This window comes from Pseudophryne corroboree, chromosome 7 (assembly GCF_028390025.1).
Source record: "Pseudophryne corroboree isolate aPseCor3 chromosome 7, aPseCor3.hap2, whole genome shotgun sequence".
Taxonomy (NCBI): Eukaryota; Metazoa; Chordata; class Amphibia; order Anura; family Myobatrachidae; genus Pseudophryne; species Pseudophryne corroboree.
In genome coordinates, this window is record NC_086450.1 from 95,717,818 (window position 1) to 95,729,871 (window position 12,054).

General features: G+C 42.3%; 1 protein-coding gene across 3 annotated transcripts in view; it reads right to left on the reverse strand.

Moving 5' to 3' along the window:
• MAP3K20 (mitogen-activated protein kinase kinase kinase 20) overlaps positions 1 to 12,054 on the reverse strand; it is a 323,212-nt gene that overhangs the window by 84,953 nt on the left and 226,205 nt on the right. The window lies entirely within an intron of this gene.

Genomic DNA, 12,054 nt, shown 5'->3' on the forward strand with positions numbered 1-12,054 from the left:
ACCATAGTGGTACCTAATGAAAATGTCATGCACAAGAAACAAAACCCTGATGACTTCTTAGATAAAATGTGATGTGGTCCATAATTTGGTTTATTCCATTGGTTGTTTATGCTATCTACCCCAGAATAGTATAGTAGTATATTAGTAGAAGTCACTCCCCTGGAATCCGCACTGTTTGATATTGTGGCCATCCCCAGTAATCATTTATTGTGCTTGACTGATGAAGGATGCCAAATTGGGCAAAGCGTTGTATGTTAATATCAACACGAGTTTTATCTTATGGGAAGGCCAAACATAGGCCTGATTGTAAGGCAACAGCGATGCAGAAGGGGCATTTCACATATCATTGTTTTATGCATTTACTATAGTAATTTCTTACTATTTACATACTAGACAAGCTTAATTAAGGCTGAATTATTTTATATACATGTTGTGGTACAGAATAGATGGGATGCAGTAGTGCTAAGGTGTAGACATGTGGAATATGGGTGTAGTTTGGCAAAACTGTTAAATCCAGCTCTGCATGCCAGAAGGGCCTAGATAAAATGGCAAATAAGTCGGCCATGTTTCTCCTAGCCAATATTACTGAGTGGGCAGGATTGGTTAATGTGCTCACATATGAGGGAGGTGAAGGTGTAGCGCATGTATAAGACCTTGACATCAAGTAGTTAAATAAAATTAAAGCTTTCATGCAAATCATTAGCTAAAATCTAAGCATTACCAACTCTTGCTATATGTACTGAATTGTGAAATGAAAAAGATACAACATAGTATATAAGCATGGTTTCTTCTCCTCAAGCCAGATTCCACGCAAGAGGTATTTCAGTATGCAGAAGAGAAGAGTACCAAGAAAATCCACTCTTAATACTCGTATCTAACTAACAGGAGACCTTCTAAATATTCCATCAAACCAGAGTAGGATAATACTTGGGATTTTCGTGTGTCAGATAATAATGCTACGTTCTACCTTTCTGCTCCATAGGTCAGAGGTCAGCTTCACCATTAACTGTTTCCTTATTTCAAGATGACTCCAGCATTGCTAGTAGACTATTGATATATTTTTAATGAATCTGTTCACTACGCTTAAGACTATATTGATGACAAACGCTCAGTGGCCACTTTTATAGATACACCTTTTTTTGTACTGGGCAGGACCCCCAGTTGCCTACAGAACAACCTGAATTCTTGGTGGCATAGAATATGGTCCATGGCAACACAAAAGCATCATAGAGTTGCTGCAGATTCGGCAGCTGTACATTTCCCATTCCATGACATTCCAAAAGTGCTCCTTATTGGATTTAGATCTGGAGACTCTGTAGGCCATGGTAGTACGCTGAATTCATTTTCAAATTTGTGGAACCAGCTTGAGAGGATGTGTGCTTTGTAACATGACGTGATGCACTGCTGGAAGTAGCCAATAGAAGATGGGTAGACTGTGGCCATGAAGAGATGGACATGGTCAGCAACAATATGCAGGTAGGCTGTGGTATTTAAACAATGCTCAGTGGGTATCAAGGGGCATAGCGTGTGCCAAGAAAACATTCCCCACAGTACTTGAACTGTTGACACAAGGCAGGATGGATCCATTAGTTACGGTCACTTACGCAAGAACCTACCATTCGCATGTCGCAGCACAAATCAAGTTTTGTCAGACAGGCAACGTTATTCCAATTTTCAGCTTTGGTGACCTGTACCCACTCTAGCCTCACTTTCCTGTTCTTAGCTTACAGTTGGCTAACCCACCCCTGTGGTCTTCTGCTGCTGTAAACCATCCACTTTGATGTTGTGCGTGTTATGCATTCAGAGATGCTCTTCTGCTTATCACTGTTGTAGCACATTGTTGTTTGAGTCACTTGTCACCTTCCTGTCAGATTGAACCAATCTGGCCATCCTCTGACCTCTCTCATTAACAAGTCATTTTCGCCCACAGAACTGCTGCTCACTGAGCGCTTTTTGTTTTGCTTTGCACGTCATAAACTCTAGAGACTGTTAAGTGGAAAATCCTAGGAGAGTTTTGGATATACTCAAACAGTCATTCCACGGTCAACGTCACATAGATCACAATTCTTCCCCATTCAGGTGTTTGGTCTGATCAAGAACTAAACCTCTTGACCATGTCTGAAGGGTTATCATGAACTGCTGCCACATAATTGGATGATTAGAAATTAGCATTAACATGTAGGTAGACCTAATAAAGTGGCCACTGAGTGTATGTATTGGTAACATCGCCAATAGGAAATGCAGTCTTTGTACTTTATTTCAATTAATTGTTAATGCTTCCATAATACATAAGAAATAAAACAAAATTATCTTGAAGGGACTATCTACATTGTTTTCTCAAAAAATAATTCTGTTTTAAAATCAATTTAGTAGTCACAAGCAAGCAAGTAGAAACAAATATTTATTTGGATCATTCTGAAAAATTACTATGAAGAAAATACACTTTAAAATACTTTTACACATTAACTTGTAATGCAATGTATTTGAACCACAAATATCAAAACCAGATGATGCATGCATAAAACAATAGTGGTACAGTGTCTAGCGCACAGTTAACAATATCTGCTTAGAGAATAGATCAGTAAGCCAAGTTAGAGCCATGTTTATTGATCAGACTTTGGTGTGAATACAATAAGCAGCATGCAATTAACTCATGCAAGACAAACAACAATATTTAATAAGGTGGTTATTTTGACAACATGGGACAAAATATATACATTTGCATATTACAATTAAATGTATTATGATTATAGCATTTATTTAAAATAAATTTCTTATGGCTAAAGAAACAACTGGTCATATGCACTGTTCCACAAACAAGAGGCCTATACGGCGGGGTGGTTGTCATACTGTATTTACGTATGAGTGATAAAACGTGGGTAGTGCTTTTTTACAGTACACTATATTGTGTGGATGAAACGAACTCAATAACTTTTGTACCAGAATTGCCTTAGAGACACTTTGTTAAAATATATAGTTAATGAAAAAAAAGCAACAGGTTTGTGATGCCAAAATACCAGCACTGTACAATTTGGTGGCAACAAAAAACAATTCAGTGGTTAAACAAACAACAACAAAACAAAATCATAAAAAACACACAAAACATACAAGTAATTAAAAGAAAGATACAAAAAAAAACTTTTTGCCCCAAGACAATACTATTCACACTTAGGGGTCAGTTTAATTAGGCACAACTAAGTTGTGCAACAAATAAATGTAGCTATAAATTTAATTTATGGCTCTGCTGGTCTCAGGGATTTTTGTCCCCATTCCGATAGGGCTGTGTACAAAAATCCATGAATCTGGGGGGAATATTGGGTTACAAGGGGGAGAAAGGGGGGGGGAGAGAGTTAAGCTGCTATTGCTGGCGTTCTTGAGTGCTAATTTGGTCCCTCGCTCGGAAATGAATTGACCCCTAATTATCAAACTGTCCATAAGTATCAACCACAATATTCTATTGGTTTTTGTGCAACCACAACGTACATTGGTGGTCATTCCGAGTTGATCGCTAGCTGCATTTGTTCTCAGTGCAGCGATCAGGCTAAAAATCGGCAGTTCTGCGCATGCGTATGCGGTGCAATGTGCACGCGCGACGTACGGGCACAACGAACGATGCAGATTTGCACAGGGTCTAGCGATGCATTTCAGTCGCACTGGTTGCCCGCAGAGTCATTGACATGAAGTGGGCGTTTCTGGGTGGCAACTGACTGTTTTCAGGGAGTGTTCGTAAAAACGCAGGCGTGCCAGGGAAAATGCAGGTGTGGCTGGGCGAACGCTGGGCGGGTGTGTGACGTCAAATCTGGAATTGAATAGTCTGACGTGATCGCAAGCGCTGAGTAGGTTTTGAGCTACTCTGAAACTACACAAAAAAATTTAGCAGGCGCTCTGCGATAAAAACTTTTGCACTTCTGCTAAGCTAAAATACACTCCCAGTGGCTGCTAAAAACTGCTAGCGAGCGATCAACTCGGAATGACCCCCATTGAACAGTTCTGCCTGAGAAATGGTCCAATTTTTACTAGAATATGAATTAAACTAAATGGTAACATAACTAAACGAAAAAAAGTATTTTATTCCATCCTTCCTAAACCCGGCGATAGGAATGCTAAACTGTCGTACCTATGTTGTCCGTTTTGGCGATCCCTATAATTACGTGCTGAGCATTCAATCATACACCTATGCACAGATCTGTTCTCATACACTTACGCTTTGTGCTGCATGGTGCAAGAGTCACCTGCGCTGTGCTTTTTCCTTAATTTTGTGCATATATTTGCATATGGCGTATTAGGTATTTAAGATTAGTTTATCACAAACGAATTAGAATAAAGTGGCATGTAATTGCCTTCTTACAGAAACTGCATACCTTTCCCTCAATTTTGCTAGTTTTTCCTCACCTATGGGCTCATTTATCAATGAGTGATAAAGTTCACTGTGAGTGATAAATTGCACCAGCCAATCAGCACCTAACTGTCATTTTTCAAACACAGGGGCAGATGTATTAAGCCCGGAGAAGTGATAAAGCAGTGATAAGTGCAAGGTGATAACGCACCAGCCAATCAGCTCCAATATGTAAATTAACAGTTAGGAGTTGATTGACTGGTGCATTATCACCTTCCACTTATCACTGCTTTATCACTTCTCACGGCTTAATACATCGGCCCCACAGTCTGTAACATGGCAGTTAGGAGCTGATTGGCTGATGACATTTATCACTCATTGATAAATGAGCCCATATCTTTGCTTACAGTGTACTGGGGGCCTAATTCATGTTTGTACATAATGCAGATGGACACGCAACTGAGCGATTATCAGCAGACTGTATATGCACCATGATCGCAGTGTGCACGTTCCAAGGTACTGTTGCGATGCTGCTCACAGTGGGATTTTTAAGGCAGAGTGATTGAATGGAAGTGATGGTGTGTGGGAGGTGACGGGGAGTGACGCCAAAAACGCAGACATGTCATTGCCATTTTCGGGGGATGTATCTGCCTTCAGCTGCCATCGTGTACGTAGATAAACATGGCGCCAGCGTAGCTACTGCCACGTGCAGTCTGCCGGACCATGGACCCATTCAAGGAGTCGATGTTCCTTGTTAGTGCTGTGCATGTGTACGCAGCTGCTGAGGACTGTGCGATGGATCAAGTGGGCATCTCTATTCTTTTCTGGGCGGCTGCTTCACAAGTCCATAGCCTGGAAAATGGCAGCTGCGTAGGCATGTGCGTATAAACATGAATTAGGCCCACAGTGGTTAAGATTAGTATTTTTGCAGCAAAGGAACTGGTATGAAGTTGCAGATTAAGCATAATTATGAACGGTGCGGGTCACTTGTATCAGACCTGTCTTTATCCTGTTTACCGTTTCCTAGATTGTGCACTCTTTCCTCAGTGTTGCTATATTTTCCCAAATTTGTGTCTTAGGGTGTCATTCCGAGTTGATTGCTCGCTAGCAGTTTTTAGCAGCCGTGCAAACGCTATGCCGCCGCCCACTGGGAGTGTATTTTAGCTTAGCCGAAGTGCGAACGTTTTTATTGCAGAGCACCTGCAAAAAAAATTGGTGTAGTTTCAGAGTAGCTGAAAACCTACTCAGCGCTTGCGATCACTTCAGACTATTCAGTTCCGGATTTGACGTCACACACCCGCCCAGTGTTCGCCTAGCCACGCCTGCGTTTTCCCTGGCACGCCTGCGTTTTTCCGAACATTCCCCGAAAATGATCACCCAGAAACGCCCACTTCATGTCAATCACTCTGCGGCAACCAGTGCGCCTGAAATGCATCGCTAGACCCTGTGCAAAACTGCATCGTTCGTTGTGCCCATACGTCGCGCGTGCGCATTGCGTCGCATGCGCAGAACTGCCGTTTTTTAGCCTGATCGCTGCGCTGCGAACAAATGCAGCTAGCGATCAACTCGGAATGACCACCTTAGTTAACTTATAGGGCCTAATTCATGTTTGTACGCAAACACAATTGCGATTTTCTAGGCTACGAAGCTGCTAATGTCATCAAGTGAAGCTGCCACCCAGATATGAGAAGAGACGGGAAGGGGGGGGGGGGGGGGGGGGAGTGCAACGATGCCCCTTGCGCTCGCCATAGGTTCTATTCCCACTGTATGGGTGTCTTAGACACTCACGAGTGGGAATAGTCCCGTCGGGATAGTGAGGGTTCGGGATGTAGGTGCCGGTATTGTGACTGGCGGTCACATAACTTTTTCCTACACAAACTACTACAGCAGTAGCGGCTCAGATGCCATGATTTTGCACGTATGAGCTTGCAGCCATCAACAGATACACGCCCCGAAAACGGGCATGACACGCCTGCGTTTTGCCAACCACTGCCCGTAAATGCCATATTACCACCTGTCAATCACTTTACCATGAAAGCCACATTACGAGTAAGATCGCTCACTCGTAATGTGCAAGCGCTTTACAATGGCAGTACATGCGCAGTCTGCCGATAATCGCTCAGTTGCGCGATAATCATCCATTGCGTATAAATATGAATTAGGCCCATAGCGTGCTAGGTACTTAAGATCAGTGTTTTGGCATGGCTAATTCGTAAAGTCTGTGGTGCGCTAAACAGGGCTAAATGGAGCTAGTTTGCATGATTTGGGGATAGGTGTATGTGGACACATCTGTAACTAAACACACAAGCAGTGATTTTTCAGAATCAAAATCAGCCTGATTAGCCAAGTATATACTTTACTTGCGTATACTAGGAGATGTTTGCGGCTACAATGCATCGCCAAATAACAACATATGGGGGGGGGGGGGTGTTACTTAACATGGTACGGTACATAATGTGTAGACATACATACATAGCATATATTACTACGGGAACACTGTGCAAGACAGCATCTCAGTTCATAGCCGCAGGCATTTTAGACATTGCTTAGTAGATGAACAGCTAGTGGGAAGAAGCTTTCAGAGGTTGTGGTCGACTTGGCGGGAGTGGACCTGTAACGCCTGCCTGATGGGAGAGTTTCAAACAGGACGTTGCCAGGGCGTAGCTTGTCTGGCCCGATTTTCCCAGCCCGATTCTTGACTCTGGACATATATATGTCGTGGACAGAGGGGAGATCAGCCCCGGCGACCCTTTCTGCCGACCTCACCACCCTCTGTAGCCGCCGTCTGTCGCAGTCTTTGGCAGCTCCATATCATACTGTGATTGATGAGCATAGGACAGACTCCACAATGGCTACAAATAAAGTTCACCCTCTAGCTATTCCCCTGAGAAATCGCTCCACTGAGCTTGGTTATACCTCTCCATCATCATCCTCAAACCCCTGTACATCACTGCTCTAGACCAATGAGGAGCTGCAGATACTGCCCACACGTCTAGGGGTCTATGTACTAAGCCTTGGAGAGAGATAAAGTGAACGGATGTAAAGTACCAATCAACCAGCTCCTAACGGCCATGTTGCAAGCTGTGTTTGAAAAATGACAGTTAGGAGATGGTTGGCTGGTACTTTATCCTCATCTACTTTATCTCTCTCCAAGGCTTAGTATATAGGCCTCTATACCTTCTATGACTATGTAGTCAGCTGACTGACCTCATGCGCACTGGTGATGGGTGCTCTTTTATAAAAATACTTGTAGTGGTGCTGATTTTCCGCCATAAATAGAAATAGTACATATAAATGAATTATAAAGATCTCTACAACTTTATTTCTGTAATTCCAAAAACCAACAAGACAACCTGGCTAATGTAAACCCACGGTGTACAATTACCATCTTTCCTACAATCAGTAACAATCCATTTCCATCATTTTATCATACAATGTCCCTGTGAATCTCTTGCACTAATTACTTCATTATGTGGGAGAGCTGTAATCAGGCAGCTGATTCTAATCATGTGTCTCCACCAGAGCTGCCCAGAGACTGTAGTACCTGCATCACACAGCCATAATTACAAACACCTATCTGTACAGTATCTGTTAGATCATTTTACTAAAGGAAAAGTCCATGGAAAAGTCTAACCTTAATAATTCAGGAAACTGATCTCATAACACGGAAAAGCATATATGTAAATGTGTTCCTTGCACAACAGACTGAATCAATTGTAGCTAGAGACAAGACCATCATGTTGGCTGATGGAACTTTTACTTTTGCTCTATAACTTGGGACACTCAAAATAGGTCTGCAGGTGCCCGAAAGTAAATCTGCTCCTCCCATGGTATAGAAGATCTACACTGTCTAGAACAGGCCCATTAGGTTGACCCCATATGGTTGACATGCATTAGGTCGCCAGGTTCAAAAGGTCGACAGGAAAAAAGGTGGACAGTGGGTAAGGTAGACAGGTACAAAGGTCAACATGAAAATGTCAACATAAGTTTTGTTATTTAGGTTTTTTTTTGGTGTAATTTTGTATGTTTACCCATGTCTAAGTACAATTACTGTGTGTGTATGTGATTATTTACCATTCCACAAATACCACCCAAATAGAAATCTCTGTTGCAATGCACTTTTCACCACTTCTAGTAGACACAGATCTCAGGAGACTTGGAGTGAAACTTGCAGGCTAGTGGCTGTTGGTAGGCAGTCATCCACATAGAGAGTAATTTTATGTTCCAAACACCAACTTTAATACCAGATATAAAGGAGTCTGAATGGATTTTGAGTGCTGGGGGATCAATAAAGAACAGGAACATAGGGGATACCTCTTCCTTGTGCCATTGATTAATCCAAATTCTGAGGTGATTTGCTCAAAATGTTGCAGATGGGGGTGCAATAAAAGGCTACAATTCTGTCAACAAATTTCCCTGTAACGCCCTTGTTTAGGGGAATCAAAACATAACGGCATGATGAGCAGGGTCAGTGGCGCAGAGTGGGGGGCACAGCGGGTACTAATTACCTGAGCCTGGGTTGCTGGAGGGGCCTAGCAGAGGCCCAGGTCCACTGCCCCCCTCTCTCACTCCCGAGTACACCTATACTTAAGGCCAGCACCATCTTCCATTGTGAATTAATAAAAAAAAATTTTTAAGGAGGTTGGCTGCCCCCCTCACCAGGTGGCTGCTGATCCACGGGTGTCAATCTACACCGCCCTGCACAGCGCCAACAAACCTTTTAGTTTCTACCATCTTCCACTGTGCCAGAGTCTTTGCCATCTTTCCAAATATCACTGGGAAGATGCACTGACTGAGGGGGAGAACCGGCTTCCATCCAGTAAGGTAGGAAGCGCATGCCCTCCCGATGCCCCATTCGCCTCCCCCACCTCACCTCATTAGAATGGCGCCCTCTGTGGAGTGAAGCAGCCCCTTTTTTAGGCCACACCCCCATTCATTACCAGGGCCCAAGTGGCTCTCTATGCCCCTGAGCAGGGTAAAGTTTTCACAGCGATGACCGCTACTCCTTTAAGGAGAAGCATTTTTTGATTATAAATACGATCGATAGTACGCCTGGTATCATCTGGGGCTAGTCAATCCAGGACAGACCTGAGGGTAGGTTTACTAAGCCGTAGTTCGCTGGCTTTGACTGATAGTTTGAAAACGACCATAGGAATAAATCTAAACCTGACTTATATAACATTTTTTTCTGTTGCTGGTTTAAAACTATTGGTCAAAGCTGCCAACGTTCGTCTGCTTTGGTAAAGCACGGCTTAGTAAATCTACCCCCTGGCTTGTTCCAGATGGATAGTCACCAATCCCTGTTTAAACGATGGCCAAAAAAGTTCATTTAATCTTCCTGTTTGCCAATAAATGTACTTACTGCTGGTAAGCAAGGACATACAGTATTATAATCATATAACTCTATAATGAGTATTAGCCTCCACCAAGATTAGTTTGTGCTAAAACCACGTTATCTTATCTCCAAATTAAAGTTAGATTTTTTTTTTTACACTGTAAGAACGCTGCTCAGTCTATCTTCCTCCTTGCACTTGTATCAAGAAAAATGATAAAATGAGCAACCAAAAAAAAAAAAAAAAGAGTAACAGATAAAACTTTTCTTAGGCTCTTTATGAATGGGACCAGCGTTAAATAAACCAGAAGCATGTTGTTAGTTTTTAGGCTGCAGGGGAATATCACAGATAAGCTGCAATTGTTTATTGCACTTATAAAACACAGTTATTGTGCTGGCTGTATCTCCTACAGGGTCATTATATGCCCAAAAAGGGTTTGCACCGCTTAATTGGAATCTAGTCCATTTTTGAACACTCAACAGTTTTATCCTGTGATGTGTTGAAGCTTCTTGTAAGTACATCCCTATTTATTCCCGCAAGCCGGGAACACAATGTGACTTGCCTTCTTTCAAGGATCTAGCAGTGGATACAGAGGTCACACATCACTACCAGCTGCCTGGCAGGTCAGCCAATTAATTTATAGTTCTCTTGTAAAAGTTCCCGAGACCATTCTCTTGGCAGAACATTACACAGTGATAATATCCCAATAAATGTCGTCCTTGATCAGCCCAGCTTGCACCATAACAAAATCTATTAAAGGTCCAGTCCTAACTGTATATTATTTATATTTTATTAGTTTGATTGATCAGGCAACTCTGAGCCCAAGGGTGTTTTTTTTCTATTGAACGAGAAACATTAATAAAAAGCACAGAAACACTCCATGCTTGGTAAAGTAAGGTAATTTCTATTCGTATTGCAACTGCATCTCTGTTCCACTTTTACAAATTGATTATCAGAGATGCCCAATCTTCTACCTTGTTGCATCTCCAATTGATGGAAAGTCAGCACGCTAAAGCAGACAATTAAAAAGTAATTCTGTTCATTAGTAATACTTTTTTTGATAACTTTACAAGATCTAGGAGTTGAGTTTTTCCCCCCTGTATATAATTTCCCCCGTCTGGGGTGGGTGTATGCACACTCAAGTCCGTTTTGCGAATGGATCTTGAGATTTTGCACACCACGCCTATACAGTACCAGAGCTGAGCATACGCAACTCTAACCAACTACAGGCGATTCAGAGCATCTGCGCTTACGGCTGAGTGGATGCAAGTGGACAGCAACTCGGCAATTACACGTACGCTAAATGTAGACGGAATTGATGGCTATTTAGAGGAGAGCATATGCAGAGATCCGTCTAATTTCAGACGTTCCGTTGCACCAAGTATAGGGCTGGTACAAATGTGCGATAATAGTAGAGTTGTGCGGTTCGGTTTTGACTGGGTTCTTTCCGCCAAGTTTGGATGTGAAACGAGGATAAACACCATCTTTCCAGGTATCTCGGCTCTCTTGTGTTTTGAATCGCCTATAAAAATCAAAGCTGTCCCCGAAAGATGACGTTTTGCCAAAACCGAACCGTACATCTCTAGCCAATAGTGACAGCGGCTACTTTCACAAGTGGAAAGATGGGGCAAGTAGATGCAGCCAGGTCTGAATACAGGCAAAGATATGCATTATTTCCAAGCACACAATGTGGCCAAATTGCCTGTGACTCTCAATCGGCCCCATAAAGTGCAGAGAAACCACTAGCCCAACGCCATTCACTTTAAACACATTCTAAGGGGGAATTCAATTGTTTGAAAAGTCGGTTGGGTGTCTGTTTTTTCCTGTCTATTAAAACAGACACCCAACTGACTTTTCAAACAATTGAATACCCTCCTAAGTGTACAAACATCATTTTTGACATGGGAATAAAAAAATCCTATTTAAAGCTTTGTTTATATTCTTTTCATTGTACAAAGAGCAGCTAAAGCAAGGCAAATACAGCAGTAAGCGCTAGTTCTTACACAGCTGCCTGAACTATACATATTGTATATGTTTTATATTCAACAGCTGCATCTCAGTGGAATAATGTTAAATACGACTATATCTGAGGCCTCATTTACACTAACATGCTATTACAGTTGCCCCTGTAGCGTTCTGAACACATACAGTATATAGACGGAAACCTTAGGGAAAACTAAACTACCTGAGAGATTGCTGATCCCTAATTCGGGATGTGTTTTCTCTTAATACTAGTGATGTGCACCGGAAATTTTTCGGGTTTTGTGTTTTGGTTTTGGATTCGGTTCCGCGACCGTGTTTTGGATTCGGACGCGTTTTGGCAAAACCTCCCTGATTTTTTTTTGTCAGATTCGGGTGTGTTTTGGATTCGGGTGTTTTTTACAA